General features: G+C 41.9%; 1 pseudogene; it reads right to left on the bottom strand.

Moving 5' to 3' along the window:
* Positions 1 to 728: 728 nt before the first annotated feature.
* Positions 729 to 7245, bottom strand: LOC147464678 (uncharacterized; annotated as a pseudogene).
* Between the last annotated feature and the right edge of the window lie 19417 nt (positions 7246 to 26662).

Here is a 26662-nt window from a genome sequence, read left to right on the forward strand (position 1 = left end):
TTTCTGAGCAATGGTCAATCAAGGCAACAAATGTCTCTAGTAGATCACTCACCTTGACCATTGTCTCTATCGTAGCTCCTTGCCCAATGATTCTTGGAAAAGTGACTTCTTGGAATGGCTTCGTACTCCTCATCTTCATTTGAAAACTATACTTGCTTTGTTCTCCCAGAAGAATGGTAGCACCCTACCACATCCTCATCATGCTCTCTGTCTTCCACCTGTATTACATGTGTCTTTAAGCTTTCTCCTTCAGATTGCGGGCAAATGGTGTCAACAAGAGTTTTCCTCTTCCTCTTGATGATATCAATGATCTCCTTGTGAAAATTGCGCTTGGCTATGACAAGGACCTCCCCCAAGGTAAACTCTATTTTGCTATTCAAAATTCTTTCTTCTAGAACTTTCTTTAAGTCTGTCGCAGCCTCAATATCAGACGGTAACTTATAAGTTGGAGTTTTAGGCTTACCTTTTGATGACTCCTTTTTCCTCCCAGTTGTACTTTCTTCCATAGTCGCTTCAGTTGGGGGTGCTTCCTGTGTTGGAGGCGCTCAAGGAGGTATTGTGTCGCTTCTTTTAGTAATTCTTTTTTATGGTCCTTCGTCACCACTCTCTCGCCTGCGCTTTTCTTCCACAAACACTTCGTTGTTTTGGCATTTTGCAATATAGGATGCACTAACAAGGAGTCCACAGGGTCATTCCATCCTGTTTCTAGACAAATACAGTCACCTGCTTCATGCAGGACTTCTCTTGTAAGTTTCCCTTTCTTCAAAACTCCTCAATGGTTCAATCTTGACTGTGTAAGTAGATGCCTCAGATGCAGAGATGGCATGGGTAGTGGCCATATCCTCTACCAAACTCTGCATTCCTCCTTTCCCAAAGTTAGCCCTTAAGGGTAAACCTGTCTCCCTTAAGTGAATCTTCCCATCCTTGAAGGAGACAAGATCTTTTCTCAAAGATTCACTGAACATTCTCTCCTAGCATGCTCTGTGCTGTCACACCATATGCATCTATGAACAAAACCTTCTTTAGGTTGTTGTTTTTGCCTTGAAGATGGTGCCAATGGTTGCCCTTTATCTTCAAGCTTTGTGAGTTTTACTTTTAAATCCCTCATACCTTTCACAAGCTCATCTATTACAACGTCATCAACTTTTGGAATTATAAAGGAACAAGGCTTTACCATCTTTTCAGAAGCTGTGGAGGTAGATGGTGCACTACCAACAACCATCTTATCCCGTCTCCTTTGGTGCTTGGCAAGTAATAAAACATCAGCTTCAACTTCGTTCCAATCTGTCTTCAGTCTCTGCTCAACATCTTTGTCCTCAAGAAGTAGCTCCAATTGCTCCTTGAGCTCCTTTCCTGTTGCTTGTAAGAAGAGATCTGTCTTTTCTGAGTCGAGTGTGGCATTCTCTGTCCTTGTGAGTTGAGCATATCATCGCTCAAACTCCCTGAGTAGCTCTATTGGAGAGAACCCCTCCTTCGGCTTGGCTACCCACTCCAGGAAATTTCTCTTTGTTACTCTCTCAGAGTCCTCCATGAAATACTCCTCCTTCATCACTAGCTTGAACTCCTCCCAATTTCTTCCATGCTCATTCTTGATTCCTCTCACATGCTCCCTAATCTCGGGATTCACAACAAGGTCAAAGCTTTGGAGCATCTCATCTTCTGGCACACGATACAACTCCATCCCCTTTACATAGCCACGAAGATACTTTGTCACATCTTTCCCATTGAATTGATCCATTTTGTGCACCACTGCTTGAATAGATTTGGTTGCTGACACTTCTCGTCTTTCTGTAGCATGTTGTTGTTGCATAAAAAAGGAAAATTCTTGAAACATTTGCATTGTAGTGGGATCAAAAGGCATACCTTGCTGCTGCGGATGATGATCACCCATGGTTGAAGTAGCTTGTAGATCCCCATTAACTCACCCTGACAAACTTCACGTCGGGTTCACCAAAAAGTGTGTCAAAGAGTTGGCGGTCTTGCTAGGAAGGCGCCGGAACTCTAGCTATGAGGGTTTGTGGGGAGACTGTGAAGGCTTTCACTTAAGCAAGCTTAGTGTTTATAGCAAATACATTGTGTGTAGCCATTGGAATCTTACACGCAAACACACACATATGCACACGTGAAACCCTCAAAATAAAACAAAGATGAAAACATCAAGGTTTTGATCGTATCTAATCAAAGGTAAGATGAAAGGGTTCGCAAATGCATTTATAGCAGCAAGTCGTTGTGCTCCAAATAGACTGCAAATGGTTCTTTGAAACTGTGACTTAGTGCCCTGGGGTAGTCACTTATCAAAAGACCCCTATATCACGTGCGTTCAAGAGGTAATTAATAATATCCCAATATACATACTATACTTACACTGTGAGCCTATTTAAAAAACCCCCACCCCCCTCTGTATGTATACATTTTTATACATTTTGGTCTTTTAATAATCCTCTCCGATTAACTCACGTGATATCATACACATTCTAAAAAGTGACTGCCCCGGGCTTGGTGCTTACAAAGATGTAGATGTTTTGCCTAGTGATAGGAGTGAGCCGTGTGTACAAGTCTTCTTGGTTCGTAAGGCTCAACCCCTAGAGGAGAATAAATATGTGCACATCGAAAGAATTAGAGTAGTCTAGTAGTGGCAAAATAAGAGGACGTGGAGAAAGAAGAATTTCTCGCAGTCTTTCCGGACCAAAGAGTAACACAATTCTCTGTTGGAAGTGGATTTTATGGCTAATACAAAAATTAATCCTAATATTTTTCACAAAGTGAAAGGGTTGAAAGGTTACACCATTGGGATTATACATCTAAGAAAGTTTAGAAAGCAGTCAAACAACACAAAGACCCACACAAGCTCAAGCCAAATAAGTGAAGCACACCTCAAGACTTTGTGGTCTTGTAGCCAACTTGATGAAGTAGAAGATGAGTAGTAGTACCCAACACCGTTTGCGAGCCACAAACAATGTGTCTTTATTCATGAAAGAAGGTTGCATAGAGTGTATGAGTATTACAAGTGAGGAGATAGAAGGCTTGAGGCATGAGGTAGCAAGATCAAGATGCGTTGGGCTGAAATTGAGAGAAAGTTTCACTCAAGGAGATGGCTAGGAGGTTGGGTGATGGCTTGATAGAGTTGCTTGATTGTGGGGATTGCTTGAGCGCTTGATTGCTTGATGGTTTGCTTGATGCCCAAGTGAGGGACAAGAGGCTCTATTTATAGGTGAAGTTGCCCTTGAAGAACATATTTGCTTAGAAATATCCAAGGGATTTGTGTGACAAGTGTCTATCTTTTCAAAATATCTTGAAATTATCTTCAAAGTTTCTAGATCTTTCTCTTCGAGAAATATCTAGAGGTTCTTCTAGATCTTTCTCCAGATATCTTCTCCTTGCGGCCACATGTCAAGGGTTAAGCCTCCAAGAGTTGTTGAGCTATGGTGGGAACATGTGCATAAAATATCTTCATAAATAATTGAGAGAGAGCTTTGCATACATCATGGATCACATCAAACAAACACGTAACCACTTTTCTAAGGGATTTTTCTAGGTCCATAATCACTCCAAAGTGCACCTACTATGTGTAGAATGACACCTCATGGGGTATACTATGACTAAGGCCACTTTTGGCCATGCTACACATGTCATATGCCACCTAGGATGCCTAGTAGATAGGAGGTATGTTTTATAGGCTTATTTCATCATGGCTCCAAGAAGAGGTTCACAAAGAAGCCCGGGATCATAGTACGAAGCCCATTGCCAACAAGAGTGACACATCAGACTTCGACTAGCTTTTTGCATGCTAAATAGAAAATGCATATACTTATACACACTTAATACATACACATGAAATCCATAATATTGTAGGGCTTAGCTTCCGTTCCCACTATACATGTGCCACGGCACGACACCGCATAAGGAGGAGCATGAGATTCATATATTCCTTTCTTATGGAGTGAGTTAATAACTCATAGTCTATTGCCATAGAGAAGATAACCATGTTGTAAAGTAAATGGTTCCTCTTTCTTCACTAATGCAAGGGCTAAAATCACATCTCTAAAATTGGGATGAATAGCATACTCATCTATCATAGAAGATAGATCATTGTGAGTTACTATGGAAACTGTATTCACTCTCGGTCATCTTGAGAGTGCATCGGCTACTTGATTATGCTTGCCAGCAATGTGAGCAATATGAAAATGAAATTGCGAAAGAAAATTTTCCCACATCATTTTTTTGTCGGATAGCTTGGTCTACGTCATGAAGTACTTAAGAGACTTTAGTGATCCGTTCGCAGAATGAAAGGAATCCCCCATAAATAGTGCTTCCATGAGTCTAAGGCATGTAGAACTGTGAGGAGTTCCTTTTCATATATGCCTAGGGCTTGCTCAATAGGGTCGAGCCTTCGACTTTCATAGCCTATGGTGTGCCCTTCTTGGAGCAAAACAGCTCCAAGGCAATCACCACAAGCGTCACATTGGACCTCAAATGGCTTTGAGAGATCCGGTAGTGTAAGCACAGGTTGAGAGATATGCTTTTCTTTAAGCTTTTCGAAAGCATTGTTCTCCTTAGCAGACCATGTATACCTAACGATTTTCTTTGTAAGGTCATATAATGGTCCCACAATTTGTGAGAACTTTTCTATGAAGCGTCTATAGTATGCACCCATACCTATAAAGCTTCTTAGTTCATGAAGATTCCTTGGTTTAGACCATCCTTTTATTACCTCTAACTTTGATGGATCCATTTGGATGCCATCTTGAGAGATAATGTGACCTAAATACTAAATCTCTTGCAAGAAAAAATCACTTTTCTTTTTATTAACATAAAGTTTATTCTCTCTTAGAACTTGAAATATTACCTAAAGGTGTTGCTTGTGTTCATCTAATGAATTAGAGTAGATGATAATAGCATCAAAGAATACTCCACTGAAGGTTCGTTGAGGCCTGAATAGCTTCTCCATCAAGCGCTTGAATGTGGCTCGTGCATTGGTCAAGCCAAAAAGCATGACAATATATTCATAAAGACCAAACGTAGTGTGAAATGCGGTTTTTACAATGACTTGATCAACTATCCTTATTTGATGATAGCCACTTTTTAGGTCAATCCTAGTGAAGTAGGTCGATCCTTGTAGCTTATCAAATAGGTCTTCTACCAGTGGAACGGGAAACCTATTCTTGATAGTGATCCTATTTAGTGCTCTATAGTTGACACACATACGATATGTGTCGTCTTTCTTTTGCACTAGTAACACAGGTGTTATGGAATTGATATTTATCCATTTATTGCAGTTGACAGGTGGCAAAAGTATTAGCAGATAATGGATTATGTAGAAGGATATTATATTTTATGTATATTTGATTATTCAAGTGCTCTTTATGAGCTTTGGCCATTTATGACCGACCGACCAGTTTGTACTCACAATTGACCATTTAAGAAATCTATAAAACAAATACGTGCAAGAGGAAAATGGTCACTCTTGCAATGGGGGAGATTGCATCCAGTGTCCGTCTCATTCTCCTATCCAAGATTTGGGAATCAAAGAAGAGATGCCTGTGTTATATTGTGATAGTCAAAGTGCTATACAATTGGCTCGCAATCCAGTTTATCACTCAAAGACAAAGCATGTGGATGTGAAGTATCATTTCATCAGGGAAATGCTCGAGGATAAGCAACTTCAGCTTGTCAAAGTTCACACCACAGAAAATCCTGTTGATCTCCTTACAAAAGGACTTCCCTCATAGAGCTTTGCGCATTTTCGCAAGTAGTTAGGTGTAAGGTAGTACATCACTTCTCTACATCTCTTGTATATTAGCTTGTATAGTAGCTTCTCTCACACTTAAAGTACCACATTGGACTTTAAGTGGGAGGTTGTTGGGGTATAAAGCCCAATGTGGTCGCCCAGGTAAGTGGGCGGGCCGCCAGGTATGTACACATATTCTTTTGTAAAAACCTAATAAGAACTCACTATGCTCTACACATTACAGTAGAGCGAGTTCATCATATCGCCGTGCTCTTCTTCTCGCACTCTCTCTCTCGCGTCGCACTTCCGCTCGTACTCCTTCACACATGACTGTACTACAAGTGCTTGTGTCGAGTGCCTAGACTCTATATTGTCTGTCTCTCGACTCCAAAGCAATAATAATAATATTAAGCTGGTTCAAAATTAATTTGTCGATACATGAATTATTCACCAATGCTATTAATTATAGTACCAGATAATGGGGTCTGATGAGGTTTGATCACAAACGTCCTGATGGCAGACACCAATTAAAAGACCTGATGAAGATTGACCACAAACGTCCTGATGGCCCCCGAATATGCTTGCGACTCATCGGATCCCTTTGATGCAGGCGAGAAAGCACCTGCGGCTGCGACAGTGCGCATATTGATATAGTCAAAGATGCTATCGTCGTCGACGACCACGCAGGTCGACCCCATCTTCATCACACTATAACTGCTGTCATTAGAACTGCTAGATTGTAGGCTGATCATGCGGCTGCTTCCCATAAGGGTGAAGCCCGTCCGGGGATGATTGTATGGAGCTCAACACCGGGGCTACGAAGGGCCCTCGCAATTGTCCCGTCCCAGATCACATCCTCCAAATGGAGATTGTAGTATTAGGCTCAGGTAGTTTAGTCTCAGCAATATTGCAGGCTGCTCGCTCGTTTCTGCACTCTGAGTCTTTGTAAGGCATAGCATTCACGTTAGAGCTCAGGGAAATCAAAGTGCCATCCTTTGTCAATGTGTATAAGCTTCTCAGAGACTTTGCACCATTTCTAGGATCAACCGCTAGATCAGCTCATGATAATGCTGCGCTTCATTTTCCGTGTGATGATTTAGACGATGTACGCTTTACTCCATTTGCAGATCTCTCGTTGCAACATTCATGATTTTTGTGCCTACAATCCTTTGTCGCCATGCACGGGCTCCACGTTCTTGGAAACTAAATCACTTTGCTTTGCTGGGCTCTTCCCTTGTCTACAATATGGACTACCCCTCATGGGGCTCATGCCCTGCACTTGAATGCCTGTCAAGAGGAATCTCATAAGCTTGGTTGCAAGCTCACTGGCCGAATGCACCGAGTCGTCACATTCTCTGCAAAGAAGAGCTTAATCTTTAACATGCAAAAGAAAAATGATGGCTTCTCTTGAAATTATGCAAGCCCAATTATTACAACAATACTCCATTTCAAAACTACAGCTCCTAGAAAAACAATGTTTAAGAGTAATATTGTAAACACATATTCTGACCTAACATGGCTATAATACAGCTTATACGTACCTAGTGGATGTTGCTAAACAAGCTGCCCTCTTCCCTTTGCTCTCTTTTGCTACAGGCATAGGCTTCTGATAGGTGAACGATCGACTACTAGCTGCATGGGCTTTTGCACTGGTCAAATTACTATCGTGCAATTGCATCAACAGTGTATAGTTTTTCTCATGTGGCCGTTGAAGCCGGTGCATGAGCTTGGACTCTCTCTCTCTCTCTCTCTCTCTCTCTCTCTCTCTCTCTCTCTCACAATGGAATAGCAACTTTTTTAGTGAGATAATCGAGAACGAGCAGCCATAAGCAAACACGCAGCATGCCTTTGTCTTTTTAACGCACACCGAAAATGGGATGACTATCACACAGTCGAGGCAGTCTAGTATATCTCTCCAACAGAGAGAGAGAGAGAGAGAGAGAGAGAGAGAGAGAGAGAGAGAGAGAAACATAATACTATTAAAACTTTTGAAAAAAAAAGACATTTTAAGGTCATAAGATCATAAGTGACCTCAAAGATCTATCTGACTAATCTTAAACTAAAGACCTATTGATAATCCATAGAAAATTGATACTCCATGAGAAACTTGAAACCAATCTGCCACACTTGAGCGATAGAAAGGTTGTTCAATCTCTCGTTATTCACACACACATTCATGAGAAGAGAGTTTAATTTTAAATGTCCTTTGGAAACAATCCCATGAGACCTCGGAGATCTACCCTACGGGTCTTGAACTCAAGACCTGAGAGAGAGAGAATATATGTTAGTTAAGGAGAAGTTAAGTGAAGTAAGTAAATCAAATGGTTGCGGCAACATATCCTAGATAGAACATCCCGCCCTCTCTACCTAGAGAAATAATCACAACTAGTTGCCAACAATTTTTGGGTTTGGTATTGATGAATAAGGAAATTAATTAGCATTTTGAAAATTTTGATTAATTTATCGATGTATTATGAAACCCTACAATGCTCGACACGAGCTTGAGGTTGCTTTGTAGATTTATTTTGGAGCATTCAATACATCCACTCACAGTTTTGAGTTTGAAAAAAAAAATTGAAAATGTTACCCTAGGGGTAGACCTAGTTCAATGCAAATATACACATGGAGATCCATATGTCATTTGAACGATCTCATACAACCAAAGCACATATATAGATGTAATACAAAATTCCAATGCACAAAGACATATGGTACCCTATCACTTTTGGGATTTTGGTATCTCATTGTTTAATGATGATATTTTTCATTTTAACAACTGCACATTGGACAAAAAAGTCTTGCAATTACTTGGTTGGCAATCATGAATGTGAGGAAATTCTTGGGTGAGAGAGAGAGAGAGAGAGAGAGAGAGAGAGAGAGAGAGAGAAGGGGGTATATGGACAAGGAATCAAGCTTTCATAGATTGAAAAACTTCAACCATCAAGAATAAAAAGGGGAAATACCAAAGTAAATCTCAACTTTGAATGATTTTTTATCAGTTTCTACATATACACCCTAGCATTGTGTAGGTTTTCTTCAAGAAATTAAAATCGTGAAAATTTTCCAGGAAAATTTTATCATTAGCAAGGAATAGAATAAGGGAAAATTCATTCTTGTGAGTTTGGCTCAAGAGAGAGTGAAAAAAGGGATCTAGGCCTAAGTGTGACTATCATTATCATGAACTACCTTACTAAGACCATTGTGAGTTTTTCCTTGTTTTCACCGTAGCCAAGTTACTAACAAAGATAAAAGAGTCAATCTCAAATGAATAAATTCTTTATGAGTGTAAAAGTAGTTTAAAAGGCACCTAAATAAAGTCTATTTGACGACCTTTTGCACACCAAAACTTCATGAAGGCTAGAATGATATAACTTCAACAATGGCAAGCATGTGTTTCTTTGGTTGTAGTCTATGTGATTGAGTGCCATATACAAAATATACAATGAACATCAAAAGAAATTAAGAGGATTCCCTATGTGGAGAATTGAGGTAGTGGCATTTTGCTAACAAGGTTAGCTAGGCCTTCACTTGAATGGCACATAACATTTATATTGCACATAAGAATCTAGTGTTGCGCGTGGCTTCCATACGTCGCTCGCTTTTAGCTGCTCATTCTTTGCTCGTTAAATGATAGCACTCGTTGAGGGCATACCATATAGCATGATCAAACCAGATAATGCTTGATTCACAAGAGGCCTTAGGGCCAAGAAATCGACAAGCACATTTGACATAGGGCCTATAAAAGTTCCAAATAGATTCAGTGTAGTATTCAGAGTTACTTTTGAAGAACTCCTATGCATTATGCTAATATGTTCTCTCTCATTCAACAAATGCAAAGAGAGGGCATTTCTCCAAATTCTATCAACCACGCTTGCATTTTGAAGGCGTGTGACACTATCGAACATTCTAACATGGGCAAAATCATTCAAATTGGCATTATCAGTCAATCTACAAAACTACATTGTTGATTATGTGTTTTCTAAAGTACACTATATCTGGCATGACCAAGCAAGTTCCAAGCACGATGTTTATTCAAGAGCACCTTGAAGGTTGTCACATTATTCAAGACATTCAGCTGAGAGAGATAGTTTAGCATGAGATTTTGGAAATATATATCGTGCTTAGTGGCGTTCACATTCAATATGTATGGAAAATATGGGTGCTTTTAACAAAAGCATAGCTTGCCAAGCTTGTTGTGTACAAGATTATCTTTTGGAGTGCAATGATTGCATGATAGCTATGGTAAGGAGTCTCTAGGAACTTTTAAGAAGAGTGAGGGTTTTTGACAAGATGAAATGTCTCAGAATGGTCGTATATGCATTTAACACCAGGCTGCATAGCTTGGATTCCTACCCCCCCTTATGAACATGGAGCTTACTTAAACCCCTTGTGGGAATATTCCCTTCTTAAGGGGTGAGGATTTTTTGTCCTACATGGGACTCCACCTTTTGCAAGAAGCCTACCTTGCCAATTATAAACCCTTAATATGTGGAGGTCTTTATGACTCATCTGTAGTGCACATGCATAATGACGTATCACATTCAATATTTTGCCTCACTCTTTTCCCCACTTTTGAATCTCTCTCTCTCTCTCTCTCTCTCTCTCTCTCTCTCTCTCTCAAACACACACACACACACACTCTAGAGGCTCGCACATTGATTTGGCGCTCTCTCTCTCTCTCTCTCTCTCTCTCTCTCTCTCTCTCTATATATATATATATATATATATATATATATATATATATATATATATATATATATATATATATATATATATATATATATATATATATGATGCAATAAAATATGTTTGTGCTTGTAGGTAGAGGATGAGATCATAGCTATCCGAGCATCACGATAAGCAGGAGAACAAAAATCCCCCTCTCTTCACTTTTTCATACACACACAAAACACAAAATCAAGGCTAAGTAAGGGGCCAAAGCAACCCTCACCTCCTTGTATAGAAAGTCACACAAGCTTGGATAGTGACTAAGCACCTCTAAGCTTCACATGAATCAGTACAACCTACCTCAAGACAGATCACACATACCAACACGTGTACACTGAATCAAGGTGATATTGGATTTGAAGGCTCACTACCAGCACGTCATTGACACCATGGTGGGTGGGGAGCGATTTTATGAGGTTCTGGCATCAGATCAACCATTTGTCCTACCTTTGGTACAAGGCAATGTACCGTTTGAAGTTTTAATCTATGTCCTAGTATAAGAGGGTATACACGCCTCCTTGTAAAGAAGAAAAAAACTTTTGCAAGTTAAGCAGTGTGTCTTTCTAGCTCTCTCTCAGTAATCATGGCAAGTGTAGCATTTCCAACATTTAAAGGAAAGAAGGGGGAGGATTTGGTAACAGACTTCCTAGATGACTTTGAAGTAGCATGTGTAGTGAGTAACAAAGATACGGATGAATCCCGGGTTAGAATCTTCTAGCATCTCATGAAGCTAGAAGCTAGATCATGGTACAATGCACTTCCACAAGCAACCAAGGATGACTGGGAACCCTTAAAAACCGCTTTTAAGAGGCGCTTTGGGGGAGGTACCACTTCAGAAAAGTTGTGGGACAAGTTGAGAGACTTGAAGCAGGAGGGTCTTTTAGAATATGCCACCTATGAGTCCAAATTTGTGGATTTGTGGGAACGGTGGGTTGAGTCACTGGCAAGGGGGGAAGCTGCACCCGATTTCCTAAAAAAAGATCGGTTCACGCATGGCTTATGGCCGCTTCTCAAGGAGAAGGTGAAAGGTAGATTCCCGGCTACGTACGAGTTAGCTGTTGAGATTGCTCGCCTTAAGGACAAGAAGCTGCGAATGAAAGCCAAAGAAACCGAGTCAACAGAAGCAGGAACATTGCGTCGACCAGCAACTACGACAACCACCATACCACCACCACCGGCTCTTGGGGTAAGAGATGACCAACAAGATATGTTGGCCCATATTACTGACCAACTGCGGAATTTGTCTGTCCACTTAATACAACAAGGGAGGAGTCAAGAAAGAGATCAAGACCCTGGAAGAGCACGACGACAAAACAGGGAGTATCATCGCTACAACTGTGGAGAAGACGGTCACGGTATGTACTACTGTCCCAAACCATGACAAAACTATAATAGAGGAGGTAGGAGGAACCAATTGTCACCCCCTAGAGAAACAACACCCCCACCCCGAGCACCAAACCCACCAACACAAATTCTACGTCCACCCAAGACACCACTACAAGCATCCATCCCACCTCTTCCACCAGTCCCACCACCTGATCGCCTTGTAAACATCATAAGGCTAGATGAGAAAGGAAAAGCCGTAGTAGTGGATCCACCCAGAGCAAAGGATAAGGAGAAGGTAACCTTTTTAGAACCACTTGAGGCCATGAATGTGAAAAGAGCTAGGAGGGAGAAGGCTACACAATCAGATGATGAGAGAAGCATGAGAGGAGAAACTAGCAAGAGGCCATCCAGGCCACGACGGAAATTGGGCATCACCGACTTCCAGCTAGGGGAAAGTTCTAAGCCCTATGATCTAACATTGGATGTGGTAGAGCAAGGACCGAAGATTACATGGCCACATTTGCTAAATCTTGTACCTAAAGTAAGGCGACAATGGTCTAAAATGGTAAGTACAAGATGCTCCAAAACAAAGGTAGCCGGAGCAATTTCGGGATGCAACATGGATGACATCCTTCCAATTGTCGATGTACACATAAAAGGAAAGAGGGTTGGAAACACCTACATTGATGGAGGTGCACAAATCTGTGTAATGAGCGACGCTATGATGCTTCGATTAGGGCTCGAGGTTGACAGGCCTTCTCCATGCAAGGCAAAGATGGCAAACAACGCAAAAGTAAAGTGTGTGGGTGTGGTAAGTGCCGTGAAAATCAAAGCTTTCAACACTGAGGTAGAGGTAGATTTTTTTGTAATGCCTACTAAGGGGGAGGGCTATCCACTAATTTTGGGAAGGCCATGGTTGATGGCCATGAAGGCAAAACAGTACTGGGGTACTGGCCTTCTACGCATGACCGGTAAGAAAGGGGAGACAATCTTCTACGACATGAGGATTGGCAAGCAGAAGCAAATGAATCTGGAAACATAGGCAGATGAAACCACTAGCGAATCTTCCAGTTCTGAGGAGGAGGCCACATCCACCGACAAAAGTGACAGTTCCATTGATGTGATGGGTATCATTATGAAGGATCCACAAAGGGTAAGCACAACTGGTGATCCATCACCAAAAGGGCAACCCAATGAAGAGGAGAGCAAATCACCTGGCTTAGGAGAAAGTAGGTTGAAGGGTATGTTGTCTACAGAATTAACACTTGAGGAGAAAGATAGTTTTTTGCAAATGTTGATGGGATTTCCTAACCTGTTCATTGACAACTATGAAAGAATCACAGGCATTACAGTGGTGGAACATCATATTAAGCTGAAGGAAGGGGTAAAACCAGTTGTGCAAAAGCTACGACGACTGGGGGTCATACAAGAAAAGGCACTCTTGGCCGAGGTAAGGAAACTGTTGGAGGTGGGATTCATCTATCCTGTAGAAAACTCAGAATGGGTGTCACCCGTAGTGGTGATGCCTATAAAGAATGGTAAGTGGAGGGTCTGTGTTGACTACAAACCACTAAATGCAGCTACAAAGAGAGACCACTTTCCTCTCCCTTTCTTGGATGAAATTCTGAATGAAGTAGCGGGTTTTGAATGCTATACCGTCTGTGATGGTTATTCAGGATACTTTCAAATACGCATAGCCTTGGAAGATCAGCTAAAAACCACTTTTATCACGCCATGGGTTGTTTTGCATACAGGGTTATGCCATTTGGTCTCACAAATGCACCTGCCACATTCCAAAGATATGTCACATATGTTTTTCAACCGTTCTTTGGAACATCCATAAGAGTGTTCATTGATGATTTTTGTATATATAGCTCCCGTATTTCACATTTAGAAAAGGTAAATGAAGGTTTGGCCAGGTTGCAGAGCCTAGGTGGGCAATTAAATGTGGATAAATGTCACATTGGGGAGAGTAAAGTCATTCTACTAGGCCATGAAATTTCAGCAAGAGGTATCAACGCCGACCCAAGTAAGGTGTCCGCACTCATAGCCCTACCTTCACCAACGACCGCACGTCAACTGGTCTCTTTTCTACAGAAGGTGAGGTACTTAAGTAGATTCATACATCTACTATCACAACTTGTTCTACCACTGCAACAACTCACTCAAAGATCAACTTTCACTTGGGACGAGGAAAGCGAACATCACTACAACAAGGTAAAGGAGGTCTTAGCCACTCTGCCAACTATCTCACCACCTAAGTGGGAGAAAAAATTCTATGTCACCTCAAGTGTTGGTGATGACTCATTGGGGGCTGTGCTACTCCAAAAGGATACGACGACATCTTTCATGAGGCCAATCTACTTCTCTAGTTGAATGATGACAGCATGAGAGAAAGGTTTCACCCATGTGGAACACTTAGTCCTAGCTCTTAGATCTGCAACTACAAAGTTTAGGTCATATTTGTTGCCTAAGCAATTTGTGATTCTAACCACGGATGAAATATTTCCCTATGTTGTACAACACATGGATGTGTCTGCTAGGATTACTAAATGGCTAGTTCATATGCAAGAGTTTGACTACACGGTACAGGTAGAAAGCACGACAAGGGCAAGTTTGGGGGGACTCATGACCTACCAAGTCTTTGAAAGGGAGGAGAAGCAATCTAAGGAAGGAGAAGTCCGATTACCTCCAGTACCACCGATGGTAGAAGGAGCACACTCTCTCTACTTTGATGGAGCCTACAAGCGAGCGTCCGACAAAGCAGCTGCAGGCATAGTGGTCTTTGATGACAAAGGGACAAAGGTATTTTTGCTGGGCCAATTGTTAGATTCACATTCTAAAAATGAAGCTGAGTATGCAGCACTAACCAAGGGTCTACAATGGTGCGTCTCGCAAGGTGTACAACGCCTTAATGTATTTGGGGATGCTCTACTTCTGGTAAGGCAAGTAAATGGAGCATGGACAGGCAAGAATCCTAGTTTAAGGACTCACTTAAGTGGTGTAAAAACCTTGTTGGGTAAGTTTTAAGAAGTTCAAATACACCATATCCCAAGCTCAAAACCAAGAAGCAGATGCCCTAGCAAGTGAAAGACTACAGGAAGTGGTAGTTGGAGCAATAAAACTAAAGCTCCCTCTATTTCAAGGAAGTGATGCCTTGCCTGACATCATGCTTTTTTGAAAACAGGGGAATGCCCATCAGATTTAACAAAGGGACAGAAGCAATGGCTGACGCGGAAGGCCACAAGGTATCAACTCATCAATGACGGTTTGTACTGTAAGGGTAAGGACCAAATACTCAGGAAGGTCCCTCTCTCTCTCAGGAAATCAAAGGAGTAATTGCTAGCTGTCACGACGGGGTTTGTGGTGGTCACTTTGCCCTAGACATAACAAGTAGGAAAATCTTGCAGGCAGGCTTCATATGGCCTAGCCTCAACCGTGATGTACACCATTGGTGCAAAACGTGTAAGTTGTGTCAAAAGGCCAGCACTAGGTCACTTATGCCTGAACCACAGACACCTATTCTCTCATATGGCCCATTTGAAAAATGGGGTATCGATGCCATTGGGCCATTACCTAGGGCCAACTCAGGAAAATTCTACATTATCATGGGGGTCGACTACATGACTAGATGGGCAGAGGCTACAGCCACCACTAGAATCACAGCGGTAGAGGTACCTAAATTTATCTACGAGCACATATGCTGTAGGTTTGGCACACCTTTAGAGATCATCTCTGATAGAGGGCCAGGTTTCAGAGCAGACTTGGTAGGAGAATTAATGCGGAAACTGGGCATTACAAGGAGGCACTCTTCACCATATTACCCTGAATGTAATGGCCTAGTTGAAAAGGTAAATGGAATGGTTTCTAAAATTATTACCAAGAAGGTAAACAATCATCCTGGAGACTGGGATAAGTATCTACTACCAGCTTTATGGGCCTATAGAACTTCATTTCGTACATCCTTGGGATTCACACCATATCATCTAGTATTTGGTAAGGAAGCAATCTTGCATTTTGAAGTGCAACTACAAAGTCTCAGAGTAATGGCAAGCCAGCTTCAACAGCCCAACATGCATTTGAGAGATCACATCATCAACTTGGAAAGACTGCAGCTGGACAGAGAAGAAGCAATAAATTATTATGCAGCACAAGCAGAGCATAGACGGCTTAGCTTTAACGAGCATCTCCGGAAAAAAGAATTGAAGAAAGGAATGTTGGTGCTCCGCTATGACAATCGCTTCGACACGTGCAAGGATAAGAAACTCCTGCTCCGATGGGAAGGCCCTTTCATCATCAGGAAAAAGTATGCCAATGGAAGCTACTAGCTTATGGAGGCTGATGGAAAACTTCATAAAACCAGGGTAATTGGTTGGCGACTTAAACCTTATTTTCTTCGATTTCACCAGGCTCCACCAATTGACATTCCAGATGAGGACACACCATCAGCCGCCACCTCCGACGATAATGATCAAACAGATGAGCTAGAGACATGAATGCCTCTAGCCAAAAGGGGAGGGCTAATGATGGGGGCTTTTCACAAGCCAAGCTCCCATACCCCTCTTCTCTCGTCCCCACCCCATGAAAACCCCCTCTTAGGGAGGGAGTGATAAAAGGCATTGGAAAAAGTAAGAAAAAAATAAAGTATGATTATGTAAATATATAAGAAAGGTAAAATAGGCCACCTCATGCCTGCGGGGTAGCCCATCCCCACCTTGCCTCCTTTTTCTTCACTGTTGCCCCGCCGTGTGTCCCTTTTCCTCTCCTCCACTCAAAAGGTCAACCCCCTCTCTCTTCCCCTTGTCCTTTCTCCTTTCTCTCTCCCCTCAAGCTACCCCACCTCTCACCAATAATGCATTATAACTCACCAATAATGCACCCTAACTCACATGCAACTTACCCTATCTTCCAAAATAGTATACCCCACCCCCTCTTTCTCTCTCCTATCATATCCCATGACCCAAATACCCCCCTCTCTCTCTAAAGGGCGCCATGTCTCTTGTCTTGTAGCTAAATAACCTCCCCCACACTCACACACACTCAGTTTCACTAAAAAAAGTGCCCACAGACCCATCCCCACCCGGTGGTTACCTGATTTTTCTTGTGTTCACACACATTTGTACACAGATTCACCTCTGAACACACTCCCCTCTCTCCCCTCTTGTAATTACTTTATTGTCCATGTCACCTCTCACTTTTTTTCATCCACCCATCTCTCTCTCTTAGTCTCTCTCTCATGAGACTGCTGTTCTGGCACATATACACACAGCCAGACAAGTGGGGCCCACAGTCACATGGCCTATGTAGATAATGATTTCTTCATTTCTAAATTCTAGAATTTCTCCCCCCTCCTCCCCTATATAAAGAGGGGTCACCATCACACTAAATACACACACAACATCACCAAAGAACACACTATGCATTGTGTGTGCCTAGTGCACACACACACACACACCATCACCATCACCGCAATCACCATGCTTGTCTTGAGCATGACCTCTACACCCTTGGCTATGGAAGATGAAGGGCAACTAAATGAAGGATGATGGCCATAACCCTCGTGCGAGTCTTCGCCATCAACTCCCACCTATCCGCCATGTGCTCTACCACTCTCTCCCATCTCATTCCCCTACCCTATGCTCCCCATTTCATCGCCTTATTCTCTAAATAAAGCTTGAGGTTTTGTGAGTATGTTTTCTTGCAATGTTTTGCCCATGTGAGGTGTGCGGAATCGCCACCTAATCTTGTGTTTGGAGTGAGCTTCTGTATGTGTGAAGGGTGTGCGGATTCGCCATCCTTTTGTAATGCCTAAGTACTAAGCCGCTATACCCCCTCCCTCACTCTCTCTCTCTCTCTCTCTCTCTCACTTGATCTCATTCCCTTTCCTCTTCATCATTACTCCCAAGCATCCATCTCTCTTGGATGAAAACTTTGTTATGGTGGTGTGTTGTTTGCGTCCTAGCCGTTGAAGCTAGGTGGTGCCCCTGTTTTCTTTACCATGACAGGCTCGAGGCGCTCCATTCGGTCCCCGGTGTTTTAGAGTCCGTCGGGGGTTCGGGGTTCGCTTTTCTCCTGTCAAGGCCAAGGGATTCTCTCGCGTGCGCTGTGGCAAACCACCAGCAGATCATCTGTCTCTCTCCCTCCACTATGACTGCGTACAGTCTTGGATATTGCCGAAGCTCTACAACAGCAACCCCGACCACGTCATCCATCCTCAGCTTTTATTTTACTTCATTCTATTTTGTATCGAAACATTGTATGGAATCCATAAAATTCTATGAGTTCCCATCCCCCTTGTAAATCCGGTTCATATAACATTTCATTTTATTTCTCGCTCTCCCCCTCGTCTATTGCATCTACAGAAACGGACATAGAGGACGCTCTTCCGTGACCACAACAATACTTTCTCAGTCGACGCCCAATGTAGAGCATCCTCGAGCATTGACGTTGATGCTAATGACCATTTGTTTTTTTTCCATTCTTTTATTGTACTTTGTTTTATTTTATACCTATCCATTGTATTAGGATCCATAATGAATGTATCAATTGTTCTCATGGGATTTTTGCAGACGGTTAATCTACTAACGACGTAGTGGTGTCCTTCGTACAAATATGTGCTTGTATCTTTGATCGTCAACTCGGCGTCCTGTTGTGGCATATTTTAGGCGTGGTCGCATAAACTAATTAAAAAAAAAAAACAAAAAAAAAACACACAACATGATATTGAACTGTAGCAAACCATTACTACAATTTTGGCTAGGTAGTGATAAGCTCCTCATTACTGGTTTTTGGATGATGTAGTTTCCCTTCTTGCCACATGTAGTCAACAAGGAATACATTTAAATTTTTGCACTTCTTGGCCCAAAATAAGGCAAAGAATCGTCTGATATTGCTGATAGGTCCTTTTTTTTTGTTTTATAAATAGTCTAAATTATCTACATACGTACCATTTGTAAACCTTGAAAAGGGGAGACCCTTGTCGCTTCAACCAAGTGAGATACCTCGTGCTAATTGTCCAAAACCACCCCATTTTATTGTTTAACTTCAACCAATGCAAGGAGTGCATGATCTTGGTGTTGTACTTTTGGTATTCTTCTTAAGATCACTCTTAGCCTAGACTCTTGTTATGACTAGGTAGACTCTGGTCACTCTTAGTCGAGACTCTGGTTACGACTATGCAGACCCCTACCATTCGGAGTGAGTGTCACTTGTTAATGAATCTCTACCTTGCACCCCAATTCTAATCATAAACTTACCCTACCTTCATTTCACAAATGGGCCATGTTTTCTCTCGGTTATCACACGTATATTGGCACTTTATCCACAATTTTACGATACAATTTTGTTAGTCATTGTGATATATTCATGTTGTATTTAGTGTTTTACAAACATTTGTTGCTACCAGATATCATAACTGTTGAATAATTTCATTTGCTTTTTAAGTCGATATTACAGTTGATTATTGAGAAATCTCTCCTCACACTACAATACTGATATTTTTTGTGCTTATTTTGTGAAACTTTGAAACTCTCACCCGGAAAATGGGCTGCGTATTCTAATAAGGCATCAAAACTTCTTTCTTTAGTTACTTGGACGGGTGCAGGGATGATGTTTGCATCGACTCTACTTATGCGGCTGTACATTTCACTCGTACACTCATTCTTAACAATTTTAAAGATAAATTGGATCGTTGACCTTCTGATTTTCAGTATGGTATAACAAATGATGTTTACAAGCTCAAGATTTTAAGTAGTATGACATTGTTAAACACATGAGTTAAAGTAGTACAAGAGCCTCATGATCACCACACATATAGGTACATACATTTTCATATGCAAAATATTCTCCAACTCCTCATTTGAGATGGGATGCTCTTGGATATCGAGCCACAGTTTGTAAGTGCTTTGTTAATAGAACATATTCTAATTTAGTGTCTACTAGGTGGTAAATGTTTTCTTTTTATGCCTTGCTTGGTCCATTGGTCACAAGCACACAGATTCGCCGATTTAGGTAGTGTGTAAATACTCATCTTGGTGCAGATCCGCCGATTTAGGCAGCACATTGATAAATTATAGATCCATGATTTTTAAACAATATCAAATGTAGATTCGCCGATTTAGGCAACATTAGTGCAGATTCGCCGATCTAGGCATCGCGTCTTATTGGTGTAGATTCGTCGATTTAGGCAACATCGATCACAAAATCATGCTGCAGTGGCTGGCCACCACTGCAACTGGTATGATTTTGTTACCCGGGTACATAATGAAAGTGATTTGGATTTGGACTTATATTGTGGAATTGGAATTGGATTGGGATTTGGTATCTGGTGATTATTATGGCATGTTTATGTGATGAGACTTGACATTATGAGATTGATGATGAGTGTGACAGGTGAGAAAAATGGAGATGAGCTAGGCCTAACCATGCCCTTCTCAACTAACTCATGTACTTTCCGCATAATCTCCTCTTGTTGAGCTTGAGAAACTCTATAAGGAGGTTTGTTAGGTGGTGAACTTCCTGGAAGAAGTTCAATTGCATGGTCATCATTGTCTCATTTAGGAGGTAGTTCAAAAGGGATGTTGTTAATAAATACATCTTGAAACCCCTTGAGAAAATTGGATAACTCTAATTCTTTGTGGTTGCTTTTATTTTCTTTTGCTAAAGCATTAGGTTCATTTTGAAAATCTTTAACAAAAATCATGTACACAAAAATAGAGCTCTTTATTGACTTCTTGAAAGCTTGTGTTTGTACAATGGGTATGGTGTTACCCATTTGCTTAGCATCTATGTACATATCTTTTCCCTTGAGCCTAAAGTAGATTCTCCTTTCGGGAAATTTAACATTGACAGCTAGGCGATCAAACCATGGTGCCCCTAGGATTACATCCTCATGCTTGACAAGAGAGATAAAGAAGTCCTCTTTGTCCACATAGCTTTGGACATGGAGCCTCAATTTCCCAATTAAGGGAGTAACTGAAGCTTCTTGCCCCTTGAAAGCACCCTCTGTGGGTAGGACATCTCCCATCTCATAGGTTTGTATGCCTAGCTTGGTGGCCAACTCTATAGATATAAAATTGTGAGTAGAACCAGGGTCAAAGAGAATAAAAGCATCGTGTTCTCTTACCTTTCCCCAAGCATGGCATAGAGGAGATCCTTTGTGGTGAGTTTCCTCCTCTTGGATTTCAACCAAGGTAGCTCTAGGAGGCTCATGGCGGGTGTTCTTTTGGAGACAAGCGTGGTACGCATGCCCTTTTTTGCTGCACTTGAAACACTGGTTATCCTTGCAACAACGCTCAAGCTCTTCAGGGGAGAGTTTTTTTTTGCCTTTGTAAACTACCTTCTCTTTATCTTTGTTGGAATTGGCCTTAGGAGACTTTTGGACATTGTCCTTCCCCTTAGGCTCATTGGAACCCTTTTTTTCCGAGGGCTTAGAATTCCTCTTAGCCCCTGTTTGGAAATTGATTCGAGAGGCCACCATAGTATGGTGTATTACCGCCGATATGGTGCATGGCCTTTGGGAGTTGACATACTCCGCCATTTCTTCGGTTAAGCCCGCACAAAATTGTTGCGTTTTCTCTCCAAAATCCAACTTTTGGAAGACAGTGGCTTTGAGTTGTAGGTCCCAAAACTTGTCTACACATTTATGGATGGATTCATAGGGGGAGAGCTTCAAGCTTCGCCATTCAATGAGTACTTTGTCTTTGGCATTGGTGGACAAAAACTGCTTCATAATGGAAGCTCTTAAAGCTTTCCATGTTTGTGGAGCTTCACCGTTGGCCCGTAGGCTAGACCACCATTGCCTAGCAGACTTTTGAAAGTGTATAGCTACATGGTGTAGCTTAGAGGACTCCGAGAAGCCCTCATCTCCGAACACCGCATCAAATTGTTGGATAAAGGCCAAGACTTTGTCTGTAGCACCAAAGGTGCCATCGTAGGTAAGGAAAGAGATGCTCTTTCATCCCTCCTTGAACTTCTTGAGCTTGGACGACCTCTTCCACGCGGCATAGGATTTCCTATGGCCTCTTCTTTTTTATGGGTCAAAGGTTGCACCATCACTTTCTTCAGAAGGTGAAGAATTTGAGGAAGATGGAGAAGAGGGTGACCTCTTTCTCACCTTTTTCTTGCCTTGATCTTCGTTTTCTTCACCATCACTTTCATAAGAGGAAGAGGATGAAGAAGATGGAGAAGAGGGTGTCCTCTTTCTCGCCTTTTTCTTCTCTTGCTTTTTGTCATCCCTCTTTGAATTATGGTGTGGAGAAGTGTGCGATGGTCTTCTCCGTTTTGGAGGGGATGGAGAGCATTTAGCCCGCTGTCTTCGTGGAGCCATCTCCATTGAGGTGGCGGGAGACTCACTCCTTTCTCGTTCCTTTGGTGAAGGCTCTTGAGTTCTCCTTTGAGAAGGAGATACATCATCAAGAAGTAAATTCTTGAGCCCTTCATATGGATCCTCTTCTTCTTCCCAAATCGGAGAGAGGCCTCTTTTGGAAGTCACACAAGGAGGCTTACTAGGTGTTCTGTCATCACGGTGGGGAGCTTGGAGAATCCCATGAGCACGGAGCCGCCGTTACACTTCACTTTGGAGGGATGGATTGCCCATGGCTTGTTGAAGCCTAGAAACAAGATAGTTAACAAGCATCTGGGCATCATTAGTAGCCTGCTCATTAGCAAAATCAAAGTTATCAACATTAATTTCACTCTCTTTACTATTGTCAGCCATTCTAACAACTTTTAGGTGTAAACTTTTTTGGTGTACTTTGGCACTTCAAGCCCTAGTTGCTACTCCTCTTAACCCCTTTAGAAAAAGCACTCAAGCTATTGTACCCGTGGCTCGAATACCATTGATTGCAAGGAATAGAAGAGAGGGTCGTTCAACACCAAAACAACACTAGCTCTTGTCAAGCTTCTAATAGCTCAATAGTGGTTAAGCCGTAGGCAAGCCTCGTAGGACTCCACTATTAAGACCATAGCTCTCGACATTGATGCCCCGTTAACTACACGAAGGCAGGCGCATTGCAAGGCTGAAAAATCCCTATTCTACTTACTCACATGCAATTAATAATACCAACCATTTATAGCTAGCTTGAGGACCTCCCTTCTTGAGAAATAAAAGAGAAACCTTGTGCTCTGATACCAATGTAGCATTTAATGACCTAGTAACTTGTGTGTAGTGGAAAATAGCATGAACATAGTGAGCATTTCATTAGAATAGATTCCTAATGCGAATAACAAGAGTGCTTGGGTCGAGAGAGCAACAAAAATCACAACACCTTGTTAGATAGCATGAACAATACTTCAAAAGAGAGAGAAATTAAGCTATTGACAACAGTAAAGGACCGGATTTACATGGAGCCGGTCCCCCCTCCAAAAGGCTTTGTATTATGGTTTCTTTCATCAAGAGAGACATTTTACAGTAGAATTCTTTGTGTTCCTTCAATACTAGCTAGTGCAATGAAGATGGAAACTTCATGCACCAAGCAAAACACTTATCAAACACAACATCAATTCCCTCACGGTCTCAGACCCAAGACCTCACACACCTTCGAAGACGGTGAGAGCTAGCGGGGTATGAGAGTAGATTGAGAGGAAGAAGGAGTATTCTTACGAGAAAGATGTACATATCCTCACATAATCACTCATATTAGCATAGCTTAACTTAGTAATTATCATGGTAGAGGAGATGAGAATGCATTGAAGCTTGGCTCTAGGTTGGATTTGCATCACAAATCCAAGAGTTGTTGATGTAGGCCTCCCTTCTCACAAGCCTAGAGTAGGTGATAAGCTTTCCATTAAAGCTTGAGAAGAGGGAGAGATAGAGTCTTCTTTGCTTCACACATGAGATTGTGTGAGTGTGTGTGTGATAATTCCTTGAAAAAAGCAGCCCCCTCTCTCTCTTGGTTGACCCCCTTGCTAATTACTCATGCTAGCATCCTATTGACCTCCCTAGGCTTAGCCAATGACAATTAAGCAACACAAGTGATAAGCCTTCTGACATGTGTCCCCTCTTTCCCCTTTTGTGAGATCTTTAGGTAATTATTTCATCCAAGTAAAATCTCATTGGACCCCTTTGCCTCTTGGCCAATAGGAATCAGGCAAGCCATTGGGCTGCTGAATGCTCATTGGACCCCTTGGGAGACTATCCAATTGTCTTCTAGAGAGCTTAATTCCCATTGTTTCTTTTATTAAGTGTTTTTAAATTAATTAAGCTAGCCTACTTCTCATTGGTCCACCTCCAAGGCCATCCAATAGGATTTGAGTACACCTTGTGGGCATCTGGGCTAGGGAGCTGACATGTGTCCCTCATTCCCTTTGTGTAAAGGGAGCTTGTGTGTGTGTGTGTGTGATCTTCTCTCTCATCCCCTACTTGGAAGGCTCGGCCCCTCCTATGTAGGGATGGATGAAGACTTTTGGGGCACACACAAAGCATCAAATTTCCCTAATGTTTGACCTTTGGACACAACCTTTGAATTTTGGAACCTTAGCATTTTGGAAGTCTTAATGGGCTGAACCTTAGGGTCTTTTAAGCCCATTGTTGCACATAGCTCTTTTGCAGATGGCCCCCCTTTTGGATCCTATTTTCCCTCCTCTGGATCCCTCTTGCGGCCGGTCTGCTAACTTAACCAATATTCTAGCTTTTTCTCCCTTGGCACTTCCCCATATTAAATGATTAGTTTAACTGGAGAAAATCATTTAGGAGAATTAGATATTGATTATTATGACACTTTATTTTATTTTTGTACCCAAACATTGTATTAGATCCACCAAGATTGTATCGGTTTGATCTCATAGGCCATTTTGGCCTTTTAAAGACGTTTAATATAACATTTCATTTCCTCTCTCTCTCTCTCTCTCTCTCTCTCTCTCAGCAAGGCAATGCAGGGCAGTGCAAGGAAAGTGCAAGCAGAGAAGAGAAGACGCGAGCGGGGCAGGGCAAGGAAGGCGCGAGCAGAGCAGAGGAGGCAGAGCAAGACATCCTACACGTAGGTGATCGTACATCCTACGCATAGTTGAGAAGACATCCTACGTTAGGAGGTTTTTTCTTTTGAGATGAAGCACCCTTGGCATGAAAAATTCCACAAAGAAACAATAAAAGCACCTTTTTTAGTGGCATAACCCTCTTTGCCAAAAGCAGCCTTCAAACCACCCATTTCATTTCTGAGTCCTCTAACGTTTGCATGAGGCATCCACCTACAAAGAGGGATAGAATGACACTCATGATAGATAATTAAACAATTGTATTTGATTTAAAACATCTTGTCCTTTGTTCAGGTAGATCTCTGCTTCATTATTGTCATCTTGACCAAGCTCAGGCCTTACCACAAAAGGCACAAGTGCAAGGGCTTGTTCCTAAGGAACAAGCTCAACTGGAACAAAATCACCACACTAAGTGACACCTTCTGGATTAGGTTGACTTTCTCCATCTTCGCCTAAATCCTCTGTATCTTTAAAACTTGTCTCCACCTCATTACTAACTTCACCCAAAATTTGACTACCTATTGGAATATCTTTCTTTTTTGAGACTCTTGGTCGCTTCATTTGCTTAGATGAACAATATGGACTCACAAGACTGCAAACACCACAAAGCAATCTTTAGATCACAACACTAGAAGCAATCGAATGACTATCATGTTGTCTCCCATCCTAAAAAGATTTAAATTTGGTAGCCAAAAGAATTAAAGTGACTAATTAACATTGAAAAACTACAATCTTAGGGAGGGCATGTCATCGTGCCCTCACTCAAGGATGAAATAGGGAAAGAGAAATTCAAGTCACTGGAAGGGCACCTCAACGTTTCCTCTGAGAAATTTTGATATTTTCCTTTCCATATTTCATCATTGGATGAGGACACGTCGATGTGCCCTCCCTGAGATTAGACTTTCCAATTGTAAATTTATTGTTTGGAGGAGGGCATGTCGGCATGCCCTCCGTGAGATTGCTGCAAATTTATTGCTTGGAAGAGGGCACGTCGACGTGCCTTCGCTTAGATTGCAATTAGACTTGCTGAAATTCAAGATCGCAATCATGCCTCTCTCTTTTGAACGGTGAGATGCTGCTCATTAAATTCTCATGTCATATTAATGGCTCACAAACATCAGCAACAAGGTTGCATGGTACCTCTGCTAGGCACATATTATTGTCATCACCATTTACGCTCACACCATTAACCTTTGAATGTAATGAAGCATGTGGGCATATGGCATTGTTATCAACACCATGTGATTTGTCATGTAGGAAACAATTTGGATTTGCCCCTAATACTTGTATGTCTGTCAATAGAATCAATGTTGGTACAACACCTATAAAACTTATGCTTAACAACCCCCTCGCAGGGCTACCCCTCACACCTGGGGAGGCGGGGGGGGGGGGGGGGGGGGGCTGGCAATGGCGAAGAAACTAGGATTTTTTACTGCACACACACACACACACACACAGATCAATTATCGTCCACGAAGGTGAGATATGACCTATGGGACCGAAAACAAAACATTAGAGAGAGGTCTTCGAAGCGAGGGGATTGTGAGATACATCTCAATTAACGACTAAGTGTCCATCAAGGGGAAAATAAAAGGCATCTCGAGTGTGAAAAAAAGATAAAAAAAATAAAACCCCCCCCCCCCCCCCCCCCCCCCCCCCCCCCCCCCCCCCCCCCCCCCCTTCCCCCCAAACCCCAAAAAGAACGAAGTGCCACTCAGAAAAAAAGACAAACTTCAACAAAGATGATGCATTGTGTGCAACTAGCAAGGCTAGCACTCAACTGCAAAGTGCGAAAATCATTATGAGAGAATGTGTTTGCATATTGCACATGCTCAAAATAACATGTAATCCCACCTACCATTTACTTTCGAGTTAAACATTTGAAGGTGAGACAACCTCTTAAATGGT

This window comes from Adiantum capillus-veneris, chromosome 1, assembly GCF_014529385.1.
Source record: "Adiantum capillus-veneris isolate H3 chromosome 1, ASM1452938v2, whole genome shotgun sequence".
Lineage (NCBI taxonomy): Eukaryota > Viridiplantae > Streptophyta > Polypodiopsida > Polypodiales > Pteridaceae > Adiantum > Adiantum capillus-veneris.